General features: G+C 48.8%; 1 long non-coding RNA gene across 3 annotated transcripts; it reads right to left on the reverse strand.

Moving 5' to 3' along the window:
• Positions 1–1,026: 1,026 nt before the first annotated feature.
• Positions 1,027–14,329, reverse strand: LOC129632251 (uncharacterized). Of its 3 annotated transcripts, none has more exons than XR_008704445.1 (4): positions 11,237–14,329; positions 8,441–8,523; positions 8,143–8,242; positions 1,027–1,617 (listed from the first exon to the last, which is right to left on the reverse strand). It is a non-coding gene; the product is annotated as an uncharacterized LOC129632251 (long non-coding RNA). The 3 variants fall into 3 exon arrangements; XR_008704444.1 differs by lacking the exon at positions 11,237–14,329 and adding an exon at positions 9,025–9,656 and having other exon boundaries at positions 8,446–8,523; XR_008704436.1 differs by lacking the exon at positions 11,237–14,329 and adding an exon at positions 9,025–9,656.
• Positions 14,330–15,572: the final 1,243 nt, after the last annotated feature.

Below are 15,572 nucleotides of genomic sequence, written 5' to 3' on the forward strand. Positions count from 1 at the left end.
TACTTCCTAGGAGAGGGAGGGGCCCAGAGTGAATTCTTCCTGAACATTGTTTCCAAGGGGAAGATGACTCTTCAAGTAAGTGAGTAGAGGCTGAGAAGCCAACCATCTTGAGGCAATGATTCTCAAATTAGGGTTCCTAAATCAGCAACCTCACCTGGGAACTTGTTAGAAATGCAGATTCTCAGGTCCATCCAAGACCACCTGAATCAGAAACTCTGGGGGTCTGGCCCAGCAATCCCAGAAATCTGTATCTTTAAAAGCTCTTCCGGTGATTCTCATGCACAGGAAAGTTTAAGCATCACTGTTCTGGGCTAAAGAAGATACTGTTTCACCTTTTACTTGAATACCTCCTCTGACGGAGACCTCACCACCAATTAAGACAGATAGCCTTGCTTTGAGCTAGATTGAGAGTCCCCTACAAGGATCTGCTTGTGATAGTGAAATCTGTAAACAATGTAAATGAATGTTCATCAGTGAAAGAATGAGTAAATAAACCATAGGAATATATACTTTGGAATACTATGCAGTCATTAAAAAGGAACGTTGTAAGACTGCATATATTGATATGCAAAGATTTCCAAGATGTACCATTAAGTAAAAAAGGAAGTTGGTAAATAAAACAAAGGACTCAGACTTATGTTTTTTAAAAAAGGACATGCAGTCACTAGAGAAAACAGTGTGGAGGTCCCTCAAAAACTAAAAATAAACTTGCTGTATGATGCAGCAATGCTCCTCCTAGGCATATCCAGAGAACCTATGATAAGAGACAAATGGACAAGGAAGATGAGGCACGTATACAACAGAATATTACTGAGACATAAAGAAGAATGAAATAATGCCATTTGTGCAACATGGATGGACATAGAGATTATCTTACTAGTTAAGTCAGATAGAGAAAGACAAAGATATAAGTATGATATCACTTATATGTGGAGCCTAAAATAGGATACAAATTAGCTTATTTACAAAATAGAAATAGATTCACAGATGTAGAAAATAAACTTAAGGTTATCAAAGGGAAAGAGGATGCAGGAAGGACAAATTAGAAGTTTGGGATTAACAGATACACATTACTATATAGAAAATAAACAATAAGGACCTACTGCATAGCACAGGGAACTATATGCAATATCCTGCAATAAACCATAATGGAAAAGAATATGAAAAATGATATATGTGTATAACTAAATCACTTGCTATACACCAAAAACTGACACAACATTGTGCATTAACTGTATTCAATTAAAAAAAAAAAACCTTAAAAACAATCCAACATACACCAAACAAAATTATCTGTCTGTGTATTTATACACATATAAATGAAAATGAATTGAAAAAGACTGATACCCTCTAGGGAGGGGCGTGGAATGCGAGAACTCTAGTTCTAACCATACTGTTTCTTTTCTTTTCCAATATCTGTTAATTAGGAAGAATGAATCATTAAGTCAATTTAAAAGAATGAATAAAAACTTTGAAGTTAATCTGATTTGAGAAAGGAAATTAACTCCAGAGGCAAGCATACTGAGCTGGGGGTGTCCTGTAAGCTGGTGTCAGCACAGAGCCTGGGTAGACATCAGATGCCAGAGGTCCCACCCTGGCTCACAGTCACCAGGGCACCTGGAAGAGAAAGAAGAAGTGCGGGATCATGCAAGTGGAAGGCACGAGGTTTGCTGCCCAAGGGACTGCTGGTTAGGCCTGGTCAACCTAACCTGTAAGGCGTCTGTAGCAACCTTAACCCCAACCACTTAGCAGCAGGAGAACTATTGGCTCCTCTTTCTCAAGAAACCTGCAGAAGAACAATGCTTTCCCCACCCTGCAAAGAATCGTGGGCCATGGAGGGAATGCCAAGCAGGTGAACAAAGATTTGGTGTGAGATAGTCTTCACACATGCTGTCCACCGCCCAAGGCTCATTTCGCATGGAAACCTAGACAGAGCTAAGGGCACCCTCATGGGCGGGTCCCTGCCTCTCCTCTAGATCCCCTATAACCTTGCTCAATCAAGCAGCACCCCCTCCCTCTGTCTTTCAACAGGCCCCAGGACCTTCTCACACACGGTTTGCTAGGCCTACTGCGCTCTTTCCCCAAACCCCCACTTGCCCAGATAACTCCATCACTTGCTTCAGATCTCTGCTGAACACCCGCTTCTCAGGGAGGCCTTCCTGAGTCCCTCAGACCGGGTCATTTCCTGCTGAGGTCAGCCTCATTTTCATCTCGGACATTTCCTTTGTACGCAGCACATGTTACCATGATGTTTATGTATGTCTCATGCTTGTGCAATGTCTGTCTCCCCATCTCCCCTCCTGGCCCCTGAGCCCCGTGTGAGCAGGGTAGAGTCGGTTTGGCTCACTGCTCTCTCCCCAGCACCCAGCACAACCTGGTACCCAGTGGGATTCAGGTCCAAGGAGGGGCTGTATTGTGGGGGAGGGATTCCAGACCCAGGCTGGGAGTTCTTGCAGCATGGCAGTCCTCAAAGGATTCTAGACATGGCCTTTCCTCCATGGTGGCCATGTACGTTCATTCCTGAGGCAGAGGGCTGGACCAGATGGCCTCTACAGGGCACCATCCCATCCAAAGCCCCAGGCCTTAGGTGCAGGAGGCTGAAAGGGCAAGAGAGACAAGAACCTGACCCTTTGGGAGCTGAATCAGGTTGTTTTTTTTTTTTTTTTTTAATGCAGTTTCCTTGCTCTTAGCCCGATTTGGGTCTGTGTGGGTACCTAACAATTCTAGGGGGAGGTTTGACTTAATGACCAGATAATAATTATTACTAATTAGCACTACCCTCATGAATAAACACATAAAGTGTTTCTCCTTTTAAGAGATTAAACATTCATCCTTAAACCTCCTTACTCCCAATTGTCCCACAAAGTCTTCCTTCCCTGACACAGGAGGAAAAAACTTTACCACCACCTGGTCTAAAAAAAACACGCACACAAAACCTGTAACTCCTCTCAACAAGCTGAGCATCTAGCACGTGTCAGACGCAGCCTCAACCCTCATAGAGCTTATCCCTCATGAGAGGGAGATGTGTGGCCCCGCCCCATGTGCCTGGGGCCTGTCCTCCCCACACTTGGATCAGTCCACTTCCCACCACAGTGGGAGGCCCACAGACCCCCATCATCATCATCACCATCATCATCAAGACATATGGCACTAACCATGTGTCCATGTCTGTTCACGGATATTCACTCATTTGATTTCCACAATAATCACAGAGAAGAGCTAGGCCTCCCTTTTGTCTTCTTAGCACCCATCCAACCCAGGAAGGCCCTTTTCTCTGGGAATCCAGGAATATTGTCTTCAGAACTTGGCAAAAAATACAATATAGTCATCTGAGTTTTCCAGCCTTGGCCACAGACAGGTCAGATCTCCAGCTAAAGCCAGAGAAGGACACAAAAGGTATTCAATGTCCATAGAAATTCCCTCCAGAGAGAGACCCTTTCCCCCTGGCCCTAATTATCAGTGCCATGGGATGTGTTCCTTATAAAGCAAGCTGTATCAGGGAGCCTGGGGCAGGGGGCAAGGGAGAAGTGGGGAGTCGCTACCACGTGCCAGCTGTTTCTAGAATCAGGTCTCCTGAGATTATGAAGTGCACAGAGGAATGGCTATCCAGCACATACCTGCCTGCTCCATGTTGGACTCGCCTTGACCCAACAAGGCTGGGTTGGCTTGCACACACAGAGCCAAATGGGACCCCTGCTCTCAGAGGCTGGAAATACACATGGGTGATGCATGCAAAACCAAGCTGCACGCACATATGTGCACGGGAGGGAAATCAACTCGCTGTTCCACAGGAAAGGCGAAGGGGAATGGGTCGTGGGGAGGTGGATGGAAATTCAGCTAGAGGGTGGAAGTAGTTGCACTGGAAGGGAGAGAGCAGGGGCAGGCAGGGGCCTGCTCAGAACACTGTGCAAATCTCAGGAGGCCAGGAGGACTAAGGCTTGCTTAGGGAACCCCAAGTGGCTGAGTAGTCTCAGCACAGAGAACGTCCTGGGAGCAGGATGCTTTCTGAGAGATGGGCCTTGTAGACCACAGGAGGGGCTCTAGATGTGCCACACAGGGTGTGCAAGGATAGTGAGCAGAGAGGGTCCACTTGTGGTATGGTCCCTCAAGTATCTAGAAAGGATGGCTCCAGCCACTGTGTGGTCTGTGGGTGGAATGGGGCCAGAGGAGACAGAGGAGAAAGTAATAGGATCACCCGACAGGGGCCGGAAAGGGACCATCACAGACAGGCTGGGGAGGAGGGGGTGGGTTTGGGAACATGGAGGAAGAAGGACCAATGCCCTCGCTATCCACTCAGGGTGAGGAATGAGGGAATAGAGAAGCCAGAGCAGTGTCTCCAGCACATCTGGCCCAAGGGAGCAGGTGGAGGCTATTTGTTAAGCCGGGAACCTAGGAGGAACTGCATTTGTTTGGTGACACGCAGTACTACATTTCAATGTAGATCAGTTGAACAAAAATAAATGGAAGGCTTACTATGTGCCTGGCCAGGTGCTCCCTGGGTTTACAAAGCCGTAGATGAGCTGCTTCATTTTCACAGCCTACTGGCACAAAACCCTCTTCCAGGCCTTCCCAGGTAAGGAGGTGCAGGCTGAGGCATCTGCTGGTGCGGCCCACTGCTGCCTCAGACCTTCGCCCCCAAGAAACCCTCTCCACAAGACAGCCCAGAGGCCAGAATAGAAGAGAGAAAGAAAGGCTGTTGTTGACACGAGAGGAAAAACCAGGCTTCCTGTTTGAACTCAGGCAGGTACTGGAAGCTGTGAGTAATGTTGAATCTTGGCCTGCCCTGAAGGCGAAGGCGGCCTGCGGTGGGGGCTTCTCACACTTTCTGTGAAGGGTGGCTTTGAATCACTCGCTGGCAGGGGACTTGGGGCCCGGCCTGGGCAGGCTGCATAGAAGGACTACTGCGTTGACAGGGGTAGGCGGCAGGGTGGGCAACATCCACTCTGCTCGGTGCGGCCAGTCACCTTCAAGAAGGACCCAACATCAGATGCCAAGGGCTTCTCAAGTCACAGTCACCAGTGGCCCTGGCTCCCACCCGCCAGACCATTCTCAGGCCCTTGGAGACTGGGACTGTTTCCTTTTTCTCTGCTTGAGGTTGGACCAGTGCATGACACATGGGGCCGGGACACACTCTGACCAGGAATGCCGGCCTGCACTGTACCAACTCCCCATCAGACCTCGGGCAGTGCCCTCAGCCTGTCCCAGCCCCAGGCCTCTGTTGCTAACGGGACCTTGTGGGGAAATAAAAACTGTAAGACACCTGCAGAGGTAAAGCCCCAGATACTGGGCTAATGTCTTATCCACTGAAGCCTCATAACAATCTTCCTGGGTCATAGACAAGGAAAGCATGCTTTCCTAAATGTATATATTGTTTAGCTTTAGTGAGGTATAAAGTGTACACGTTTAAAGTGTACACGTTTAAAGTGTACGATGGGGCTTCTCTGGTGGCTTAGTGGTAAAGAATCCGCTTGTGAATGCAGGAGACACAGGTTTGATCCCTGATGCGAGAAGACCCCACATGCCAAGGAGCAACTAAGCCTGGGCATCACAACTGCTGAGCCTGTGCTCTAGATCCCAGGGTCTGCAGCTACTGAAGCCTGAGTGCCCTAAAGCCTGTGCTCCACGACAAGAGAAGCCACTGCAGTGAGAAGGCCTCACACCTCGACTAGAGAGTAGCCCCTGCTTACCACAACTAGAGAAAAGCCCACACAGCAGTGAAGACCCAGCACAGCCAAAAATAAATCAATAAATAGTCATAAAAATAAAGTGTACAATGAATTAGTTCTGACCTGTTTATACCCACACAATCAACAAGTATTCCCATCACCCCCACAAAGATTCCTCATACCTCTTTGTAATCCATTCCTCCCTCCTTCCACCCCAGCCCTAGGCACCCGCGGACATAGTCGCTGTTAATATAGATTCCTTTACATTTTCTAGAGTTTTATATAGGTCAAAACATACAATATGTTTTCTCTTTTATCAGGATTTCCTCATTCAGCATAATTATTGTGGGATTTATCCATGTTGTTACAGATAGCAATAGTTAACTACTTTTAATTGCTGAGTACTAGTCCATTGAATGGATGTACCACAATTTGTTAATCCATTCACTTTCTGGTAGATATTTGAGATGTTTCCAGTTTGGAGCTATTACAAAATAGGTTTGTTATAAACATTCATGCAAAAGTCATTGTATGCATATGTTCTCATTTCTCTGGGTAAATATCTAGAAGTAGAATGTCTGGATCATATAATAGGTATATGTTTAATTTTTCAAGAAACTGTCAAGCTATTACCCAAAGTGGTTTTACAGTCCCCAGAAGCAATACAGTTGTTTCATTTTTTTTGCCGACACCTAGCATAGTCAGTTTGGGATTTTTTTAAAACCATTTTGATGGATATGGTAGTGGTATCTCACTGTGGTTTTAAGTTGTACTTCCCTGACAACTGACGATGTTGAATATCTTTTCACATGCTTATCGGCCATTTGAATTTTTGTGTGTCAAGTGTCTAGACAAGTCTTAATATCTCTGACATTGAGATATATCTTAAAGTTGATGGCTTAACATAGCTTAACTGGCAGGGAGGGTTTTTTTTTCCTTTCTTGTTGGGACATAAAATAGGGTGCACCTTAAGATGGGTGGAATCAGATTCACAAAATATATGAAGTCACTTGCCCCAAGTCACACAGTGGATAGGGGAGAGAGTGTCCAAACTTGACCCTGTCTTTTAAATAGCATATTATTCTATATAGTTAAAAAAAATCAGGAGCACATTTGTGGGCAATGTGAAAAAACACACACTGGGCTACCCTACTGCAATGCCATCCTGTAAGTGCTAGGCCAGAGAGCGCTGGAGCATCAGTAGCCTGGCCCTGTGGGGCCAGATGGACAGAAAGGCAGCCTCCAGGCTTACAGGCCCCCTCCACACACCAGGTGCCTTCACTCTGAGCCTTCAACTAGTGAGGGCTTCCCAAGGCCAACTATGTGCCCGGCAGGTGTGTGGAGCAGATGGTGCTGAAGAAAGGATACAACTTCTAACCTGCAAGGCTCAGAGCCCAGAGGAGGAGACAAGTGAGATCCATGGAACACACACTCAGTGAGGATGGAATGCTCAGAAGACAGAGGGGTGGTCCCCATGTGCTTTGTGAAAGGCATAAAGAAGTCAGTGCATGATGCCTACAACCATGAGCATTTTACATCATAAGTTTCAAATCCAGGCTCCAGCCCCTTTCAGCTGGGTGACCTCAGGCATGCGGCTTGGGTCTCCTCTGAGCCCCAGTTTCCCCATCTGCAAATTGGGGGATAAATGATGTTGGTTGTGGGTATTTCTATTCCCATTTTATAGATGAGACAACAGAGAGGATTAAATAAGAAAGTGTATGCAGAGCACTTGGCTCAAAGGAGGGCTTTTTGGCGTGGGCTTTGAGGATAGCTAAGGATTTGACTTCAGGAAGAATGAGGTGATCCCAGTAGGGGAAGCCTGTGTGACCCAAGGTGCATAGGAAAGGGGCTGTGGTGGGAAGAGGCTGCCAGAGTGGTGATTCCCCTGCCTCTGCCCCGGAAAGGCCTCCGTAGCTGCCTCCCAGAGCATCTCCTAAAATGTTGCCAGCTGTTCTGAGTGGGTCTCAGTTTGTCTGATCCAGCTACTGGAGCTGCACATGATAAGGAGGCCCAGAGCACCAGGCACTCTGAGCCAGACCTTGAAGCTCTGGCCCTTCTTCGTCCCTCCAGGATATCACAGTAGGGATCCCTGACTGAAGGAGCTGCCCATGAGACCTTCCAGAAATCTCCACATGTCTGCTCAGGTCCTGGCCAGCACCAGCTTGCCAGAGTACCTACGGCTAGCCACTTAACCTTTCTGCACCTCGATTTCTCCATCTCTCACATGGGGTTGTGAAAATATGGCACGCCTGCCTGCCTACCCCACAGAGCTGTGGCCGAGATCAAATGAACTGCTAAAAGGTATGTGAAAGTGCTTCGAAACCTATAAGATGTTATGTTTATGCAAATTCAGGGTAATTCATAGAATCACAAATCACAGACTGTCATGCCTACTAAGGACCCTGAAGCGCTTTCACCATGACACTTGTATTTTCCCGATGAAGCAACGGAGGCCCAGACAGGTAAAGTAACTCACCAAAAGTCACACAGCTGGTTAACCAGATTCAAGCCTCAGTTTGTATGATCCAAGCCATTTCTAATCCCTCTGCTTTGCATGCTGGGGATCTCTGGGATTCCTGGGAACAAGGCAAAGTGAAAAATGAAGTCAAGAGCCAGAAATGAAGTCAAGATGGTCTCTCCCAAGAGACTTGGGAAGCCACTGATTTTAGCCCAAAGCTTAGAAGCCTTTGAAAATGCCTGGATTTTGCAAACACAATTATGAGACCTCCACTGAGAAGCCCCTCTCTTGACCCTGTCACTTGAGTCACTCTTACCTTACTTGGGGCTTGTGCTGGCCACCATACCGACGTCAGTCTTCTCCATGGGTTGGGAGATCAGATAATGGACATGAAGAATGCTTTGAAAAAAACCAAGCATTGTGACTTTCCCTGGTGATCCAGTGGCTGAAAATCTACACTCCCAATGCAGGGGCCTGGGTTCGATCATTGGTCAGGAAACTAGATCCTACATGCCACAACTAAAGATCCCATATGCCACAACGGAGACCCAGTGCTGCCAAATAAATCAATATTTTGAAAAAACACAACCACCATTGTTTACACAGGGGTCTATTCTGATTTTGAGGTAATGACTCCAGTGTGGGCAACCCTTAGTGAAAGTGTTGAAAGTGTTAGTTGCTCAGTCGTGTCTGACTCTCCACAGCCCCATGGAATTCTCCAGACATGAATACTGGAGTGGGTTGCCATTCCCTTCTCCAGGGGATCTTCCCAACCCAGGGTTTAAACCCGGGTCTCCTGCACTGCAGACAGATTCTTTCCCATCTGAGCTACCAGGGAAAACCATGCATGGGAAGCCTTTGGTAGATTCCAAATACCGATGAGCAAACAAAAAAGCTTACACTCAACCATGGGAGATGCAGTGCCTGATGAGACTAGAACCTCAAGACTCCCCCAGGAGACCTCTGACATTCCCACACTCTCCAGGCCGATTAACATCAGCCTCATGGAGCCTTTTCCTTTAAGGAAAACTGATGGACCTGAATGCAGAGTCTTGGCAACTGTTGCCAAGCAGAACCAGCTCTTTCTAGGACGTGGCCCAGCATTTTCTCCTCTTCCGATTGGTGCCTGCTTCTTCTTTTTTTTTCTTTGCAAAATCTTCAATACAGGCAGCAGAGAGGAGAATTTCACAGACTCAGCACATTCCTATCCCACTTCTCATAAGTTCAGGCGCCTGATTTTCTCTTGTGACGCGCATCCTATTGGTGAGCACGAGGTACAGTGAGTGGTTTTGAAGGCAGTTCCTTATCATGGAGCGTTATCTGGGCCATCAAAGTACACATTGAGAAAAAAGCAGTTTCAACATCAGACTTGAAGGGGTGACTGTTAAAAGGAAGAGCCGGGACAAAGCGACCACAGCTTTTATCGCACATTATGAGGGCGGCATGCGGTGGGAATACTATATTTTGGGCCTGCTGCTGAGAATGCCTTCATGGCCTTTGAATAGAAAACAATTCGTGCTGTGGAAATTGCCGGTAATTGTCTTTACCTACAGTTTCAGAGGGCGCACACCGGGCCTTGCGGTTGTGGGCGCCGTTTCATGCCGGGGTTCGCGTCCCCAGCTCTGCTTGGCACAAAGCGAGTGGAACAGATCAGGGCCTCAGATCTGCGCGCACCTGTGGTTGCAGCGAGGCAAGGATTGCCGCGAGATAAGGCAACAATGGAAAGTTTTCTCACCTGAAAGGTCTGCGGAAGAGCCCCCTACCCCCCTCACAGGCCTGGGTGCACTGGGGGGAGACTCATCTGCTCCCAGAAATTACAAATGTGGAGGAAGTCAGTCCCCAGAGCCCGCCTCTCCCACCTAGGAACCCCAACCCCACACATCTCATTTTCTCCTATACCTCCCTTTAAAAGAGCAAACAGAACTTTGAAGATCAGAGATTTTTTTTTTCTTCAAAAATGATGCATGTTCTAAAGATTGCCCTTGGTTCACAGTGAACCCAGGGTCCCCCCAAGGCATCCCTCAGAGAAAACTGAAGTTGCCAGGGCAGACCTGCTATCAGAGGTCACCCGAAGGCCATCCTCAGAGGTCCTCTGACCCATCCACTCAAGAACTGAGGCAGGCAGTCCAGGCAGCTCTGGTGCACCTTAACCTGGTGAGGGACCAGGTAGGACCACTCAGAGCCAGGAATGTTGTGTCTGTCCATCCGGGGCCCAGGGCTGGGTTGTGCCTGTCCATCCGGGGCCCAGGGCTGGGTTGTGCCTGTCCATCCAGGGCCCAAGGCTGGGCTAGGCCCAGAGTAGACAGGGGCTACTAAGAAGGGGCCCTGCAGCCCCCTGGGCTTCAGAGCCCTCTGGGAATCAGGGATTCCCCCCTCACCTGTGATGCCGTCAGCATGAGGGAAGGCCTGGGCCTGAGCCAGCCTAGGGTGGGACAAGTGGGAAAGGGTTGACTGCTCACTCACGGGTGGGGGTTAGGTGGGGAGAGAAGAGGGAGAGACGTTTCAGGGCCCTGAGGACAAAGTGCGATGGAGAGGAGAGGGCAGTGAGTGCTGCGTTCAGTCATCAAATGTCCTGGTTTTGTTTTCTTAGTGGTTCTGTTTTTCGTTTGGCGGCACTGCGCAGCACATAAAATCTCAGTTCCCCGACTGGGGATTGAACACATGCCCCTGCAGTGGAATCACAGAGTTTTACTCACTCTGTGGGTAGACTGCCAGGGAATTCCCTCTTAGGCTTTTTAAAAATTTATTTATTTGACTGTACTGGGTCTTGGTTGTGGCATATGGGATCTAGTTCCCTGACCAGGGATCAAACCCGGGCCCCCTGCATTGGGAGCACAGAGTCTTAGCCACCGGACTACCAGGGAAGTCCCCATCTTAGACTTTTTTATTGTGAAAAATAGCCTATTCAGAAAGTCCATAAAGCATAATCCTGTACAGCTTAATGAATGATTGGAGAGAACACTCCTGTACCCAGCAAGAACATGGACTGCTGCCTGGACTCTCCTTGCCTCATCTAACCACCAAACTCCTCACTAAAAGTTACCATTAGCCCAACCTCCAGGGTAACCCCTTCCGACTTAGTTTTATCTCCAACACCACAGAGTAGTTTTACCTGGTTTGGGACCACGTATGAATGGAGTCCATCGTTTGTATTCTTTCACTCAACACCATGTGCTTAAGATCCATCCATGTTGTCGTGAGGCGCTTCGGTTCATTCATCTTCACTGCAGCCAGCTTCCTGGGCTGTTTGCTGCCCTGCCTCTCAGTTTGCAAGAAGCAGTGGCTGGGGGAGGCGCAGAGATCCTGCTCCCCCGAACCAGCCTGGGGCACCAGGCCTCCCACAGGCCGTGGGGATTTGCTCAGACTCGGTTGTCTCCAGCTGGCTTTGCTCCATGGAGACATGCGAGTACAAAGAGAGCGTGCTCCCACACAGCTTCCCCCACAGAGCTCCACGTGGGGGCACACCAGAGGCTCCGAGCACTCAGAGTGGAGGCTCACCCCAGCCTCAGCACGGACGCCTGGCAAGGGCAGTGATCCATGGCAGCCCTGCCATCTCTCAAATCCAGCTGGGCCTTGGAAACAAACAATAAACCCAGGAACATCCCAAATGAGAAGCAGGTGGCTTCCTGGGACCAGATTTCCTAACATTGGTTTACCCCTTCTTCAATGTGGTTCCCATTTGAAGGAGTCTAAGCCTTTGGAGCCTATAACCCATATGAAAAATGATATAAATTATAGTTCACCATCCCAGCCTGGCTGTTTGGGATGTTGGCATAAACATTAAGGAAGGGCCACCCTGATTATAAGGTAGGGGCCCTGGAGAGAGGTGGGGTGGGCTGGGCAGCCCCCCAACAGTCTCTCTGCTCCCCTCTGGGTATGGGGAGTAGCCAGTTCACCTCTCCCCATCACCATTGAAAATGAGGCTCAACAGAACTTAGTGAGGCAGGCTCCAAGCAATGGGAGTGCAGAGAGGCCCCCTCCCGTCTTGTCAAGCCCCTGCCCCCACCGCGTGTCTCCCATCATTCCCTATGTTCAGGGCCAGTGAGTTTCCGCCTCCTAACTTTTGCCCACGGCTGCGGGGTTATCCTCTCACTACCCACGGTTTACCTTTCCAGACCCCAGGAGCGATTCCAATTCTCCATGGGCTATTCGTGAGCAGTTGGTTTAACAGCCCACTGATGTCCTGCCCCAAATGCCTGCCATTCCTCCCTGCTCCTCTGAACCACACCAATTAGCACTGATTACAGAATGCATGCATTGTTCTTTAACGGTTTCATGTATGCAAGTCCCAAATCCCCAGACAGGGAAGCGTGGAGGGAGTGGGGAGGTGGAAATTAGCCAATTCTCTGCTCCTTTTCTTGGCTTTAGTGCTCCCATCTTTGAAAGGAGATGGAGCCAGAGGCCTCACAGGCACCCCCCTTGCCTGCCTACTCCCCAAGTGTCAGGTCTGGGGGCTCTTCAGGAAAGAGAAGTGATATGGAGTGTCCCCTCAGCCTCCACCCTCAGGTCCTCTGCTGCCAGGAAACCCACTCCCACCAACCCTCAGCCTGAGGTCCCATCCCTCAGCCTCCACCCCCAGCCCCACCCCCTGCCACTGAAAGGCAGCATTGGGGCAAACATCCTAAACCACCAAGCGCTTCTAAAAATACGGTGTTTTTGTCAGAGAGCAACCTTCTACTTCCTTCAGGCTTTGATCTCCATGCAACCCACGGAGAGAAGACACACAATAACAGTTTAAAGCCTTCGTCTTTTCTTGGGGGCTACCTCTCAAGGGCTTTGAAACCCCAGCTGGGTGATGGTACCCACCTCGATCCTACTGAGCATGCTCAGATCCATCTGCCATTGGCTGGGGGTAGGGGACAGACACATCTGCCCCTTGGGTGAGTCTATGGGCAAGGAGAAAAGTCAGAAAAGACCTAGAGGCTGCTAGTTTTATAAGGCCCTTTGCTTTCTAAAATCTAGAAAGAAAAATCATGCTACAGGATAAGGTGGAATATTTAAGAGTTCAAGTACAGAAATGGGCTGGGGAAAAAGAACGGAGAAGTTAGCGTCAGCTTGGTGTTGGACACTCATTAAGTATATGTTGGACTTTCAGTGAAGGCTGCAGACTGGAGAGACCAGGAAAGTTCTTCCCATTCTTTCCTCAGCCTTGTGGGCTAGGCCCTTGGAAGGATGCTAAGAGACAGGGATGGAGAAGTAAGGGACTTCTTAGCAATGGAACAGCATTGGCAAAGGCTTAGCCACAAACCTAGCAAGAGAAGTTTCTAATTCACACCATATTTGGCAGAAACAGAGCTATGGAAACTCTCCCACTACCTCTGCATGAGCCGTTGCTGCCCTGCCGGAAACACAGGTAGCAAGAACAGGGACAGCGATGAAACGATCATCCCTGAGCCCCAGTTGTATGCCAGGCAGCAATTCTAAGCACTGAATATGCAGGTCCTTGCAACAGACCTTCGCTGTCATGACCTGTATTCATTCTTCCTTCAGGGAAACAGCCTCGGAGAGGGCAAGTCCTTTAGGCCCCAGTTCAGTTGGAGTTGCGTTAGAATTGAGGCAGCCCTGCCTGTGATCCATAAGGTCTTAGCACAGGCCTATTCTGTGCTCGTTGAGCAAGACCCCAGCCTTCCAGCTCAGACAGGGAATGACTCCACTGCCCATTTCTTCAGGGGCCACACCTTCTCTGCTCACGACCTCATTTAGTCCCACAGCAACTCCAGCAAAATCATGATGTTCGTTACCAAAACCAGTGAGGAAACTGAGGCTCAGAGTGGTTAGCTCACAATTACTAAGTGGCAGAGTACAGTTTTGAATTCAGATCCATCCGACACCAGATCCTGAGCCCCTAACTTCTATGCATGCAGCCTCTCTGGGTCTCACCCTCTGCCTGGGAATTCCAGACTGTGAGTAATTCAAACATGTCTGAAAAAGTCAAGATCACTATAATTTCCTAAAGACTTTAATAGAGGCAGAACCTCTTGCTTCAAAACAAAAAATTTATCAGCAAAACTGCCAAGTGGGTTGTGAGTCACCGTCTTGGCTCTCTGTTCTGGAGAGAGAGCTGTGTGTGGGAGGGCTCCAGGATGGGGGCCAGGCATGGAAAGCCAAGGCTGGGGTCCTGGCTTTGCCCCTCACATGCTGTTAAATCCTAGGATAACATCTTGATCATTCTGGATCTGTTGCCTCATCTAGAAGATGTGCAGGTTTCTCTGGGTCTTAGATATTCCCACTCTTGCCAGTGCCCACCACCAACCTCCACTGGCCCCCCACGAGGACGGAAGAAAGATACTGTACTTGCAGCATTGCTGTCTAGTTCAGTAAATTCACTTCCGGGGCATAGGTTACCACAGATCCGCATCCAAGTCTTTCTTGCTTTTAGCCCTTAGAAGGCAGAATGCAAACGAATTAATGCCTTCAAACTGTGGTGCCAGAGAAGACTCCTAAAAGTCCCTTGGAAAGCAAGGAATCAAACCAGTCAATCTTAAGGGAGATCAACTCTGAATATTCACTGGAAGGATTGATGCTGAGGCTGAAGCTCCAGTATTTTAGTCATCTGATGCAAACAGACAACTCATTGGAAAAGACCCTGAGGCTGGGAAAGATCGAGGGCAGGAGAAGAGGGCATCAAAGGATGAGATGGCTGGACGGCATCACTGATGGCAATGAATATGAACTTGGGCAAACTCTGGGAGATGGTGAGGGACAGGAAGGCCTGATGTGCTGCAGTCCATGGGGTCGAAAAGAGTCAGACACGACTGGGTGACTGAACAACAACAACAACTTCTCAGGAACCAGCAGAATGGCTGGAGTTTCCTTATAATGGCTAAAAGTTTTACCAGGGTTTGCCAAAGACACTTGCAGCAAAGGTCTCTTTCAGTCTAATGCTCAGTCATCCTTCCAGGGAATAAAGGTGACTTATGGATTCGTAAATCTACCAGCAACCTGCTGTAGTTGGGAACAGCAGCTACCCTGGCCTTTGGCAACCCGAATGCATGTGAGTCATCGGAGCACAGGTGCTCCTTACCTGATAGAGCTGGATGTGGTCCTGCAAATTTAGATATCAATGGAACCCACTCCAAATGCCCCAAAGGATGCCATTTGTTTCCAATGGTGGGCAAGATCACTGTCTGTTACTTTTAATCAAATTGGATTGTCATGTTATGGGGGTACTGCACAGTGATGAGCAAGATGTGCACGGGGATAAGACTGACACACGTGCATGTGTGTATGTCCCCAGCACGGCCACAGGGCTCCCATGTGAGTGGTGCTCCCAGAGTGTTTCCATGGTAACCTGCTTGTGCGTCCAGTGCCCTCACAGGGAGACAGGTCCAGCCACAGAATACCAGATCGAGGCAGAGCTGAGCATCCCACCTCAGCCCAAGCCCAACAGACCTATAATTGCCCGGGTAGCTGGTGATGTCTTTTCACAAGGCCTGACCAGATCTTCC

The sequence above is a fragment of the Bubalus kerabau genome, chromosome 1 (genome assembly GCF_029407905.1).
Source record: "Bubalus kerabau isolate K-KA32 ecotype Philippines breed swamp buffalo chromosome 1, PCC_UOA_SB_1v2, whole genome shotgun sequence".
Classification (NCBI taxonomy): domain Eukaryota; kingdom Metazoa; phylum Chordata; class Mammalia; order Artiodactyla; family Bovidae; genus Bubalus; species Bubalus kerabau.